This window comes from Benincasa hispida, chromosome 6, assembly GCF_027475165.1.
Source record: "Benincasa hispida cultivar pf3 chromosome 6, pf3_genome.v1.1, whole genome shotgun sequence".
Classification (NCBI taxonomy): Eukaryota; Viridiplantae; Streptophyta; class Magnoliopsida; order Cucurbitales; family Cucurbitaceae; genus Benincasa; species Benincasa hispida.
In genome coordinates this window covers 3,429,370-3,442,681 of record NC_143483.1, presented here as the reverse complement: position 1 = coordinate 3,442,681, position 13,312 = coordinate 3,429,370, and the positions used below count along the sequence as shown (strand labels likewise).

Sequence of the window (13,312 nt, the reverse complement as noted above, 5' to 3'; positions counted from 1 at the left end):
CTCTCTTATTTATAAATTAAAGTTATTACTAAAATTTATAATTTAAAATATCTTTTTAAACTTTATACAACACGTTCAAAATCATGTTGTATCCAAACAATAAACTCAAATGGAAAGTAAAATTTGGTCAATTAAGGTTTTAAAACATAATTTTGAAAAATAAATAAATAAAAAGAGAAATAAAACAAACAGCTGAAATTTTGTGGGAAAGGAAAGTGGGCCACGTATGAGATTTTGTGTAAAATAGAAATTTTTTCTTCCCCTTTACGGATGACCTCCGCTCACGCGATTTTTTGTTTTTTAACCCACCCACGAAAGTATGATATGTAATTTTTGCTGACATCATAGGACAATTTTCGCCTTCAAACAGTAACTGTGTTTTGTACTTACGAGCATCGTTGAAAGGTTATCGTATTGTTGATTGGTATATCCGATGGACACAGAAATATATCTATGTAAGAAGAGTTTAGCTGTCTGGAATGTTAACAGATGGTGGATCTCGTGGCTAGAGAGTTTAGTCCGCTATTTACGTACCGTTGGAGCTTTGAGCCATAGGTCCATAAGGTCCCCTTGGTAACTCAATGAATCAAGTTGAGAATAAGTTTTTGGGTCAGTTCAAATTGATAAGAGATGGTTCGATTATATATGATATGATTGAACTGGTTAATTATATTTGATATGATTGACTTTATGTATGAGAGACATTAATTGGAGAAAAATAGATATAAAAATGATTTTTATCTAGTGGAGGAGAAAATACTATGGTTGATATATGATATTAAACTATAGATTAATGAATATAATATGATTATATTTATTATTTATTAATTGGACAATTAGAGGATAATTGGCCGCCGTTTTCTCCGTAACTGTGCGTTAGTGGGAAGTTCCATTTGGTTTTCGTAACTGAAGAATAAAATGAAAATTGTTTTCATTTTATAAAAATCACAATTAATTGCTCACGAAGTGTTTGCATCCTATCGCTTAGTGAATTGAGAGACTATACGATAGCTCGCTTTTTACTACACGATCGCTTACACACGCACTTCTTCTAAACGACCGTCTACCTTTTCCTAAACAATCGTCTAGCACCCGAGCATTTACTAAACGATCGTATAGACGATTGCTGCCATTTTCCTACATGATCGTATACTTCACCTAAACGATCAAGCACTTTATCTATACGATAGATGTAGCCTTCTCCCATTTGCTTGATCGTTGTATATGATCTTGATTCCTCCTCCCCTCTACCAAATCTGAACAGAGTCTACTCTTTGGATTCTCACACTGAGAATACTAAGGGTTCCAAGTGGTGGTGTCGTCCCCATCTTCATCTGCTCGTGTGGAGCCCACTCGTGGTAGACGATCGGACTTTTGGTGAACGAGAGGTTGCCATTCCAGCGAGAGCAAGAGCATCCGTTCGTGGAGAGAGCGAGATTTGCCGAGAAGAAAGAGTCTTCAACTGGTAAGTTTACTTGTTCTCTTGGTTGTTTAATCTTAAAGCATGCCGGTAATTTACAGTATGATGTATATTTGTTTGTGTGAATGTAAATGTGGTAGTTCTGTCACAATGCTTTTGGAAAGATCCGCTTCCGCTCAAAGGTACTCTTGTATAAGAGTTCCTTCAAGGACCCCTATAGACTTTCGCTTTCGTGTCTTTCTAAAATTGCACGTATGACAAGAGAATAGGTACAGGTTTGATGAAGACTTTTATACATGAATTCACTTGTCTATCTTTTCTTTAGTTTTATTTTAAGTTTTCTGATAGTTTATCTTGAGATTATTTTGCTTATGGTCTGCATTGATTTAGAAAAGGTCAAATAACACATTCATGGAGTAACTATAATTAAATGAAGAGTTTTCCTATTAAAACTATCACTCATTGAGGATATTAAGACATCCATTCTTTTCAAAATTTTCCATTAAGTAGCGTCAAAGTTCTAGGGGTGCCTACTAGAGCGGATATCTGCCACCAATTTTGTTGGATGTACTACATAACATTTTGTATGTACATTGTTTGTAAAATATATACCGTTGGATTGAGATGTTATGTTTTAATTGGATTATATGAAATGGTTGACATGAATTCAACGTTAATGCATGCATCTAAAGTAACATTCTTTAGATTGATGATTTGACTTTTTTACAAGTAACGCTGTGAGAGTAGTTACTACAACTTTGGACTTCTCTATGGCTAAAACATCACATGATTAAACTTTGGAGGAAGAATCTGGAGAACCTTTTCATTGACTCTTTTTCTTGAATTTGTCTACATAACACTTTATTTGGTTGATTATCTTGATCCGATGATTTCAACATCTTCTTAAATGATTTGAAGCGCAACATCATTTTTCTTCATGTTCTTTTTAAATGTCTTTTCTTGATCTGGTGACTGCTTTTAGGTTTTTTCATTTTCTTCTCCAACTGGAATTTTTTAATTTTCTTCAATGATTTTTTTTCCAAAGATATGGAGAAATAAAAATAGTTTACATTTTTTTTTTGTCAATATTCATAATTCTTTCCTTCAAAGATCAAAACTTGATTTGATGGGATTGTAAACAACTTTGAAACACAAAACTGGTGTTGATCCAGCTTGGATATCAAATATGTTAGAGACAATAAAGTAAAATTACAATAGATAGAATCAAGAATGATTAGTGAAATATAGAGAAACTTCTTCAATTGATTACTTTGGCCCTTGGCTTAGTTGGAGCTTACTTGCTTACTTGTTTACAAAGGGCACAAAGCACATCTATAGTTATAGGTGTCAAAAGAAGACTCTGTAAAGATCCGTAGCTAGTTAATGACCTAGAAAATAGTTCATATCTAAAAAATTAAATAACCTTTGCATATTACTCGAAACTTTACCTATTCCAAAAGACACCACATTGAAGAAGTTAAAGGACTAGTTTGAAACTACAAAGGATATTGAAGAACTCATTCAAGGCAAGCAAATTCTATTCAATTTATGTTTACATCACTCATGATTGTGGAAATCACAATATTAATTGGGAGAAAATGAAATTACATATAATATAAAATGAAATTACTTATAGTATAAGAAGCATACGGTTTCATGGCTTCCTTCTCTTCTTCCATATTCATCAAACCAACTCCACACTTTTTCAGTATGACATTTGGTGTAACAGATTGACTATCATTAAATTGGAGCAAGAACCTAAACTCAATCTCTTTACATTCCCTAATATTTCTTACCAGAGTCAGAGTGTTAGTTCTTGGCAAAACAAATATCCATATATGGTCTAAATTCTTCATCCCTGAAACAAGGAATCCATTAACCAAAAGACGATCTCGATTGTGCAAACTCGTGTCGTTACGGTCTTTTCCAGTCACCGATGCAATAATGGCGAATGATGGGACATTGGCAATGTCATTTTTGTTGCTCAGACCAAAAACGACGCAGAGTGCAAAGCGAATCATGTTGGCATTTGGCGCTGCTGGATCCCACTCGATCCATACCGAAGATCCCATTTTCGTCATCGTAAACCAATCAGGAATCTCACTCCCCGGAATCATGATGTCGAATGTTCCTTTTCGAAAAAAACATCTTCTGCATCCAAGAAATGATCAATCTATGGAGCCCTTTGTTATCGGCCAATTGGTAGCAGTTCAAAAGATTCACTTCTCTCATAAAATATGAATGATCAACTCTTGAAATATCTATAAAATCTTTGAATGAAATGCAATCCTTTGACATCAATCTCAAGATCCTTGGAGGTAGCTTGGGGAAATGTAGAAGCTTTTTTGCATTGGCATATGTTCAATCTTTTCAAGTTATGGAGTCTTGATATGCTTGTTGGAAGATGAGAGAAGTTGTTGCCACTCAAATTGAGCTCTAACAATGACACCAAACACTCGATCCCTTCTGGGATTTCTTCAAGGTTGCAATCCATCAAGTTTAGTCTTGTAAGAGAGTACAAACCAGCCAGTGATGGGATTCCAAAAATGTCACTAACTGGAGCTTTGTATAACCGAAGGGGGATCTTTTTGAAGATATTGTTATCGTTGTCGTTTCTTCTTCCTTTTGCAGTTCCTCTCATGTCGAGCTCCCCCAATTCGATGTCGTCCACCTTTCTTTTTCTATTTCCGAGCATTGAACATCCAGAAAGATCTAATCCTTGGAGAGACGTCATCTTGTCAATCGCGGTCGAAATGTTGATCAGCTTTCTGCAGTTGGCTAAACTCAACATTGTTAGATGATTGAAGCTTGCAATTGATGAAGGTAGGTTTGATATGGAGGTACCATCCAAATGGAGTTGGAGTAATTTATTTGTGTTGCCTGAAAATTCAGGGACCTTCTTGACTTTTGAACAACCAGAGAGAAATAAGATTTTCAAGAACCTTGATGTTAATGTGAGGTGGAAGATTGGTGAGATTGATGCAATCTCTCAAACTTAAGAAAATGAGTTTTTCTGCAGTGAAAATTGATGGATGAATGTTGACTAAACTTGTGCAACCTTCAAGCTCTAATCTTTTGAGATTTGGAATTTTTGCAAAGTTTGGAGTTTTGGACAACTTTTGAGAATGATTGAGTTTGATATACTTCAGCTCTTCCAAATGCTGTCACAAAGTAAAGATGGATAGAAATTAAGCAAAAAAAAACAAAACTTGGAAATAGTATTAATTTGTTAAAAAAAAAAAAAAATGAAACTTGTGACTACCACACACCATTTCAAGCCACACCCACAAACCAATGTAAGTCCCAATTTTCACCCAACATTTTAACACGTGTACTCCAAAGATAATTTTGAAATATTTATGAAAGGTTTAGAATATGAAGTGAAGAGGCAAAACAATGCCGCAAACCCCTCGGGGAAGGGTAATGATGATAGCACAAAGATGAAGAAATTTTCAAATTTGAGTCGTAATAGAAAGAGTAATAAAGGAGGCGATGTGAAATCTTTGGGGAAGAGGAAAATGCTGACAACACAAGAAAAGGGGAAGCAGAAAATTAATGATGAAGGGAAAAAAGCCCAAACCGTGAAGATTCAAGCAATCATATATCACTCTCTGTCGACCTTAGCCCAGTATCCCCAATCTCAATTTCATATAATTCGATTTCAAGCCCATAAAAGGAAATACTGGTTGAGAACCTAACTGAAACTTCTCCATCAGACATAATCAATAGCAGCTTGGCTTTGCTAATGAAAGAAAAACATGGGGAGACTAAAAGCAAGTAAATGGAAGACAAAAAAGAGTCGAAAGAAGCTTTAGAAAAGGAGCTAGTCATTTGGCTTAAGGAAAATAATCTTAAATTAGCCTCAACTATGGAAGATATTGACACATAAACTTATAGCAACTTTCAAGCAATGGATGCTTAGGGTACCCGTGTAAAATTGATACAGGGGAAGTATGGTCCTCCATGAAAGTTCTAGTCTGGAATGTAAGATGGTACTCTCCCTCCAAAAGAGCCCTAATAAAATCCACTATTTCATGCTAATGTCCTAATTTTTTTTTTTTATTCCTGAAACAAAAATCTCAAAGGTTACAAAAGCTTTAATAAAACCCCATTGGAGCTCTATTAGTATTAACTGGTTATATATCAAAGCTATAATTATAAAATCCACTCTTCTAGCCTACCAACATACATGCTTTCTGTCTTCAAAGCTCCCAAATCTGTTTACAAGAACATTGAAGAGTTCCGGAGAAATTTCCTTTGGAAGGATAAAAATGTTTAGCTATAGCTCTCACCTTGTTAGATGGTCTACGGTCACAAATCCAAAAAATAAAGAAGACCTCAAAATTGATAAGTTGGAAGACACAAATTTTGTTCTCTTATGCAAATGGTTATGGTGTTTTTACGTAGAAGCCTTTCCCCTTTGGAAAAGGCTTATCCTTGCCAAAATATGATTTAAAAAAGGTTGGAGAAATTCCAACCAACAATAGATACAATAGCTTGAAATTCCCATGGAGATCCATTACAAAGGGCCTAAGTTGGTTCAATACAAACATCAAATGGAAGATTAACAATGGGGAGAAAATTTCTTTCTGGAGAGGTTACTAGACTGATTTATGTCCTTTGACAGAAAATTTCTCAAGACTCTTCGCCCTCTAAAAAATTACTGCTGGCACTATAAAAGAGGTCTGGAACAAAAAGCCATGGATTGGGACTTACAACCCAAAAGACCCCTCCATGATAGAGAAACTGAACAATGAAACAGAGTAAAGATCAATCTCATAAAACCTCAAATTAATGGTGGTCCGGACGAACCCATTTGAAAACTTGACGAGAATGGGGCGTTCAAAACTTCGTCTATTAAGACTATTTTATATAATCAAACAAGCAGGGAGAACTCTATACTTGAAGCTAGACTACATGAAAATTTATGGAAAGCTAAAATTTCAAAAAAGAAATATGAGTTCTTCCTCTAGACTATCTCATCAGAGCATCAATACTATGGACATCTTCCAAAATAAGCTCCCAAGTCATGTGCTCGATCTGAATTGTTGTCCTCTCTGTAACAATCAAGGTGAGAGTATTAACCATCTTTTTGTCCATTGCAACTGGGCTAAGGGATTTTGGGATTCTATGTCTAATATGGTGGGATGGAACAATAGAGACAATTATATCATTGAATTGCTCAGAAACCTTTGCTCGGTCAAGCCAAACACCAATAGAAAAACTATCATTTTCAACATGGAAGTTGCCATCTTATGAACTATCTGGATCGAAAGAAATAATCAAACATTCAAGAACAACAACAAAAGCTATACTCAACTTTGGGAAGATATTTGCTCTCTTACTGGTTAATGGGCTTATAGAAATAGTTCTTTCAAGGACTATAACCCCTCAATGATCGCTCTAAACTTAGTATTTTTTTTGTAAATCTTAATTCTTCTATCTTTTTTGGGTTTATCTCTAGCCCTCTTCAAACTCTTTGTGTCTCTTTATGCTTTATTGAATATATATATATATAGGAGATAATAAGGGTGCTAGGAAGGTGTCCACCTAGTGGGGACATTTCGGTACACCTACTGATCCAATCTGTATCAAATTATAGTTTTTTTCCTAATTATACGTGTTGTTCTTATTAGAGAGAAAGAGGAAAATTGGGGAACTGTGTATTTTTATTCAACCAATTATCGCTATAAATATTAATGCTACATGCTGACAATAGCTTAGTTGAAACTCAACAAACCTAACTCTACAAGATGAGCAACTAACATATATATATATATATATATATAAAAGGATTAGATTGTTACCTTTTCTTCTAGCCAAAATTGTTTGAGATTGTTGTGGCACATGTGAAATTCAATAAGCTTATATTCTTCAGAACTACTAAGTGGCAGAAACTCTAAGGGATATCCTTTCCACTTCAAATATCTTATCTCATTTGGAATGCAATATTCCAACTTATTTTTCAGTCTCACATTGTAAAAATTAAACGGCCTAAGTTGGTGCATTCTTGAAAATAAAATTGGAAATTCAACCATGTTTCTTGTACTAGACTTGAAAAATATAACATATCAAATTATAACATATCAAATGAACATACTGAAACCTGAAATTATAACATATCAAATGAACAACAAACAAATTTGTTAGTAGAGAGACAAATGTACACGGATTTTTCAAAAAAAGAAAAAATAAATCACAAGTTCTAAACAAATAACATACTGAGTTTGTCTGCCATGTGTTTTTAAAGTCCCATTTGGTAATGATTTTGATCCTATATGATAATCGACTTACTTTGTGTTTATTGACTTTGTGTTTTAGTTTTTGAAAATAACTCTATAAAAACTATTTCTACCAATTCTATGCTTTGTAATCCATTTTCTTATGATGTTTTTCCAACCCATGAGTTTTTTAAACTAAAAAACAATATCCCAAGAATTTGTTTTTATTTTTAGAATTTAGCTAAAAGTTTAAATGTTTCTTTAAGTCTACATTCTCTCATTTTTTTTACCATGATTTGCATCTTTCTTAAATACAATAGTTGAATTTATATTCAAAATCTAAAAACAAAAACAAGTTTTGAGAAATTATTGTTTTTCTTAGCTTTCAAATTTTGGCTTGGTTTTTAAAAACATGGATAGAAAGTAGATAACATAACAAGAAATCTAGAGGTGGAAAGGGATGTTTGTAGACTTAATTTTCAAAAATTAAAAACCAAAACCAAAACCAAACAGGACTTCCAATTTTTTTGTTTTTTTTTTTTTTTGAAATATATTTATGCTTGTTTCATCTTAATATTTTCAATTATGGTTTTTCATCTTTGTTAAAAACTTTTGAATCCCTAGACTAAATCTATAAACAAAAACAATTGTTTTCCAAACTATTTTTCCTTCAAATGTTAGTTTGATTTTCTTTAACATTAGTAGAAAGTAGATAATAAAACATTCCTGAAGAAATAGTATTTATAAGCTTGATTTTAAAAAATTTAAATATTTACCAGACAGAAACCTCAACAAATAAAAATACTTTTATTTTGCACTTTTTAAGAACAAAAAGAGATTCCAATCAAATAGATCAACTAATATATATCTTACTACACTTTTTATATCCTTGTGACACCATAATCGATCTCGAACATGGTAATGACGAACAATCTTTCGACCCATTTCTTGCAATAAATCATGCATTTGCAATTTATTGTCATAAGTAATAGCTAAGAGAGATTTTTGAATAAGAAATTCAACCCTTCTTTTGGCATAGAAACCACATCCATTTAATATCTCTTCTACAACTTCTCTTCTCTTCCCCTTGAAGAAGCAAGCAACATCAAGAAATATCTCTTTCTCCTATTCATCCAATCCATCATAACTCACTTTAAGACACTTGAAAACTTTTTCATGAATATTCCCACCTCCTTCAACCTCTTCTATCACTTCATTCCACACACTCAAATCTTTGTTTCTTAGAGATGATCCTAATAATTTGACTGCAAGAGGGTGGCCTCCCACAACCTTTACAATCTTCTTGGAATGTTCTAAGTAACCTTCTTTTGGACATGTTTTCATGAAAGCACTCAAATTAAGGAGTTGAAGAGCTTCCTCATATTTAAGTTCTTCCATTTCAAAAATTCTTTTCACCCCGAATTCATTCGAAAGTAAATCCGCATTTCGTGTTGTGATGATGATTCTACTTCCATTGCCAAAAGAGTTTTTGTTTGGAATCAATCCCATGATTTGATCCGAACAATCCACATCATCAAGGACGAGAAGTGTCTTCTTTGGAGAAATGGCTTTATTGATCATAGCAATGCCTTCTTCAACATCAAATATTTGGTTGTTTTTAAATGAAAACATCCTTGAAAGGAGTTTGGTTTGTAAATATGGAAGGCTGCCGGAGGTTTTGAAATAATTCTCTCGGACGTCGGAGAGAAAGCAATGACGAATTCGCTCGTAACATACCCTAGCTAGCGTGGTCTTACCAATGCCACCCATTCCATGTATTCCCACAAAGATCACATCATTATCATCATCTTCATCTGAGTTTGGGTTCAAAAGGGAAGAAAGTTTCTTTAGTTTAGGATTGATTCCGACTAGTTGGTCTTCCTTGATGACTGTCAAACTCGGTTTCAACCTTTTCCAAATTGTTGTGGTGATTTCTTCAATGATATATCAGTGTCTATCACTATCTATCATGGATAGTTCTAAAATTTTGTTATATCTTATAAATATTTTCAATAGTTTTACCATTTGAAATAATTTCCCTTAAAAAAATTCTTAAAATATTTCTTTTAAATTACTATGAACTTCAAATAAAATATTTTTTCCTTTTCTCTATCTTCTCTCTCTCCCCCCTTTTCTTTCTTCCCCTTCCCATTTCCATCTTCCTTCAACTTCCGCTAACCACCATTGACAATTCCTTTCTTTTTTTCTTCTCCTCTTCTTCTTTTTTATTCTTCTTTACCTTTTCTTGTTTTCCCTTCTCATTTCTAACTTTGATCATTATGTTTTCAATACAAAAAAAAAAAAAAAAAATCGTACAAGAGATTCGCGACCACAGTGAACATTAGTGGGAGCAGCCGCTTCGGTTAAAAAATTAGTTTCATTTTGCAAAGGTTCGGAAAAATTGGCATCAGTGTGGAAATGTAAATGATCGCATAGTCGAGAGCCTATACGATAGTCGCTCAATGCCTAAACGATCGCACACCTCGTGCCTAAACAATCGTATACTAGTTCCTAAATGATCGCTTAGCTTTCCTAAACGATCGCATAGTATGCCGTGTTTTCTAAACGATCTAAACGACCCTCTACCTTTTACTAAACGATCGCTTAGTAAAACCTACACGATCGTGTAGCTTCTTCTAAATGATAAGCATTTAGCTATACGATAGCTTCCTTTTCTCTTCCACTTGCTTATCGTCTACACGATTAGTTCTTTGTCCAAACTCTACTAAACTCACCAAAGACCACACTTTGGATTCTCACTCCGAGAATACCAAGGGCTCCATTTTGGTGGTGTCGTCCCCACTGCATTCACTTGTTCGTGATTGATCATGCTGTTGTAACCGATGCATTTGCTGGGCGATAGAGTACGGGTGGAGGTTCTTCCGCTACGTTAGAGTTCCAAAGCTTGAAGAGCGTCTTCAACTGGTATGAGAACTTTTTCTCTTCGTATTTTTATTGTTTCAAGCATGCCTTTAATTAGTGTAATTTGCATAAATGTATGTTAGAATTTATGTGTTGTATTTCGGTCACGATGAAATCGAAAAAATCCGAATGCGGTCATGGATGCTCTTCGTTAAGAGATCCTACAAACTTATCCCTATGATATAGACCCTTTAAGTTGTATTTTGAACAATGATCCATATATGTCTACACATACAGTTCAAGACTCATTAGACAACATAGGATGTTAGTTTATTAGATTTAAGATTATTAAGAAAAAATAGAATACAACACAATCAATAACACTTATTGAAATAACATCGATAATTTTTTAATGATGCCGATTATTATTTATATTTATTATCTCCGAGTTTTAGGGCATACAATTCAACAGATCTAATGAATCTTTGTGGTGAATGAGTTCAAAAGGCCTTAGGGATTGAGTAAAGATTATTAATTATACTTGCATATTAAGTAATATAGAAGCAAGGAAATGGGTACAGGTGTCAGTTGGGCAGTAGATGTCATAAGAGGGTTGACATCTACTGTTTTCACATCTCCATATTGAGAGAGTAGCTTAGGAGGGGATGTGATATTACAAATGTCTTAAAATGTAGTAATATTCTATAGCTAGGTTTTAGCAACATTTTTGGACATTTTTAACGTTATGATATTCTCTCCCATCTTTAAATTTTGTAACATTTTAAAATTAAAAAAATAGTATCATTTCTGGATTTACTATTAATTATATAAGGATTTTATTTTTTTTGAAATATCTTTAATTACATTATCTCTCTTTAATAAATTTTTAAAATACTTAATTTTTTTCCTAATTAACATAATTTTTTTTTCAATTTTAAATTTGTTTATGTTATCTAATTAGTGGGTAATTGTTTTAAATGACAAAATAGCTGAAGATATTTTTAAATTAGTAAAATGTTATTGTCTATCAGTGATAGAGAACGATAAGCATTGGTAGACATCTATCAGTATCAGTGATAGATAATGATAAATGTTTATTGTCTATCAATGTCTACCACTAATAGACAATGACATTTTGCTATATTTATAAATAAGTTGACTCATCTTCCTATATTTGAAAACAACTCTTTATTTACTTTGGTTAATAATCATTTAATGCAGAACATTTTTCAAATTAATATTTTCTTCGGAGATTTCATTTATATTCTTCTATATTCCTAGCTGAAAATCGACCGTTTCTCCAATGAAATCTTGAGTATATGTTGAATATATTGGTAATATACTAGTAAATGTAAATATACATTGCATCTACCATGGTTTAGTATTTTTTTTTTTTTTTTTTTTTTTGTGTTCACCAATATATTGAAAAATATAAATATACATCCATATATTGTTCCATAAGTAAAACAGTATATTGTACAAATTATCTTTATAGAAAATTTTCCTTTCTTATGTAGGTTTTGAAAAGAAAATCATCTTAGGAAGTTCATAATTGCAATAAACTTTCCTTACATGCTTCTTTTGGTATTAATGTTATTTTATATATATAGAGAGAGAGAGATATTAAAAAAAAGTGAATGATAAAGAGAGTTGAAAAAGTAAGTTAGGTTAGATCATGTAAAATATAAGAAAGTACAATAATTGTGTAATTAGACATATTTATATAGACTATATGTGTAGAAAGCCCATTTTTAATCACTATTTTACTACATTAGCACTATTTACAACTTACTTAAAATAATTAATTCTCCCTCCCCTTAATCTTTCCAATGACTCCACTTCCAACTCTAGCAACAATCACCTCGACTCACTCCGGCTATAATTGCCATTGATGACATCTTCTTGCAACCAACTCCTATGACCACCGTGATTACTCTTAAATTCCAACTCCAACCAAGATCACCTCTAGTGATTAATTACAATGATCACTTCTAACGCCCAACTTCAGCGATCACCTCCAATGACCATTTCAGACGACCAAGTTCGTCAACCATCTCCAATTTGCTGATTATATAAAAAAAATTCGAAAACAATAAGACTTGGTTCTTGAAAGTATTTTTAAATTAAAACAAATACAATTTTTTGTTCTTAGTGTTTAATGTATTATTTTATAGTAATTTGACATCAATAGAAACATTGTGATTGTATAACAACCCAGATAAACTTGTGTATTAAAACACTCTTTAGAAAATATTACCAAATAGTACATGGATTTTTTTTTTTATCTTAAATAATTTTTATGAAAAATTTATTAAAAGATGGTTTTCTTAAAAAAAGAAAAAAAAAACATTATTTCCTAGGCAATCCAAACATGTCCTAGTTCAAGCTTTTAATGTTAAAAGAAGAGAAAATACCATGTTAAATAAATCATTTTATTTTTATTTGCAAAATATGATGTTTAACATACCACTACTCATATAATACCGAAAAATTATAAGAAAAAGCAATTAGCCTGAACTCATACTTTAAAACGCTATGTTAAACAAATTAATACTCAAACATATACTTCTTGAAGCCAAATTGAAATATGTTGCACCCTAAAAACTGGGGTTTATGTGTGCATGTGTTACAAAATCAATTAAATTAGGATTGAATAAGGTTTTTTCTTTTAACAAAAGAACCAATTGAAGTAGCCAATTTCTAAAAAAAAAAGTAGCCTAACCCAAACCTAGAAAGCTTACCTAAACTAACACAACCCTTTTAGGTTTGTGTTTAGTTGGTAGGATTTTTTAGGTTGTCAGAGTTGGAT

The 13,312-nt window shown here is 32.6% G+C and overlaps 1 pseudogene; it reads right to left on the bottom strand.

Annotated features, from left to right (window-relative positions):
- Nucleotides 1-3,024: 3,024 nt before the first annotated feature.
- On the bottom strand, nucleotides 3,025-9,582 carry LOC120079911 (disease resistance-like protein DSC1; annotated as a pseudogene).
- Nucleotides 9,583-13,312: the final 3,730 nt, after the last annotated feature.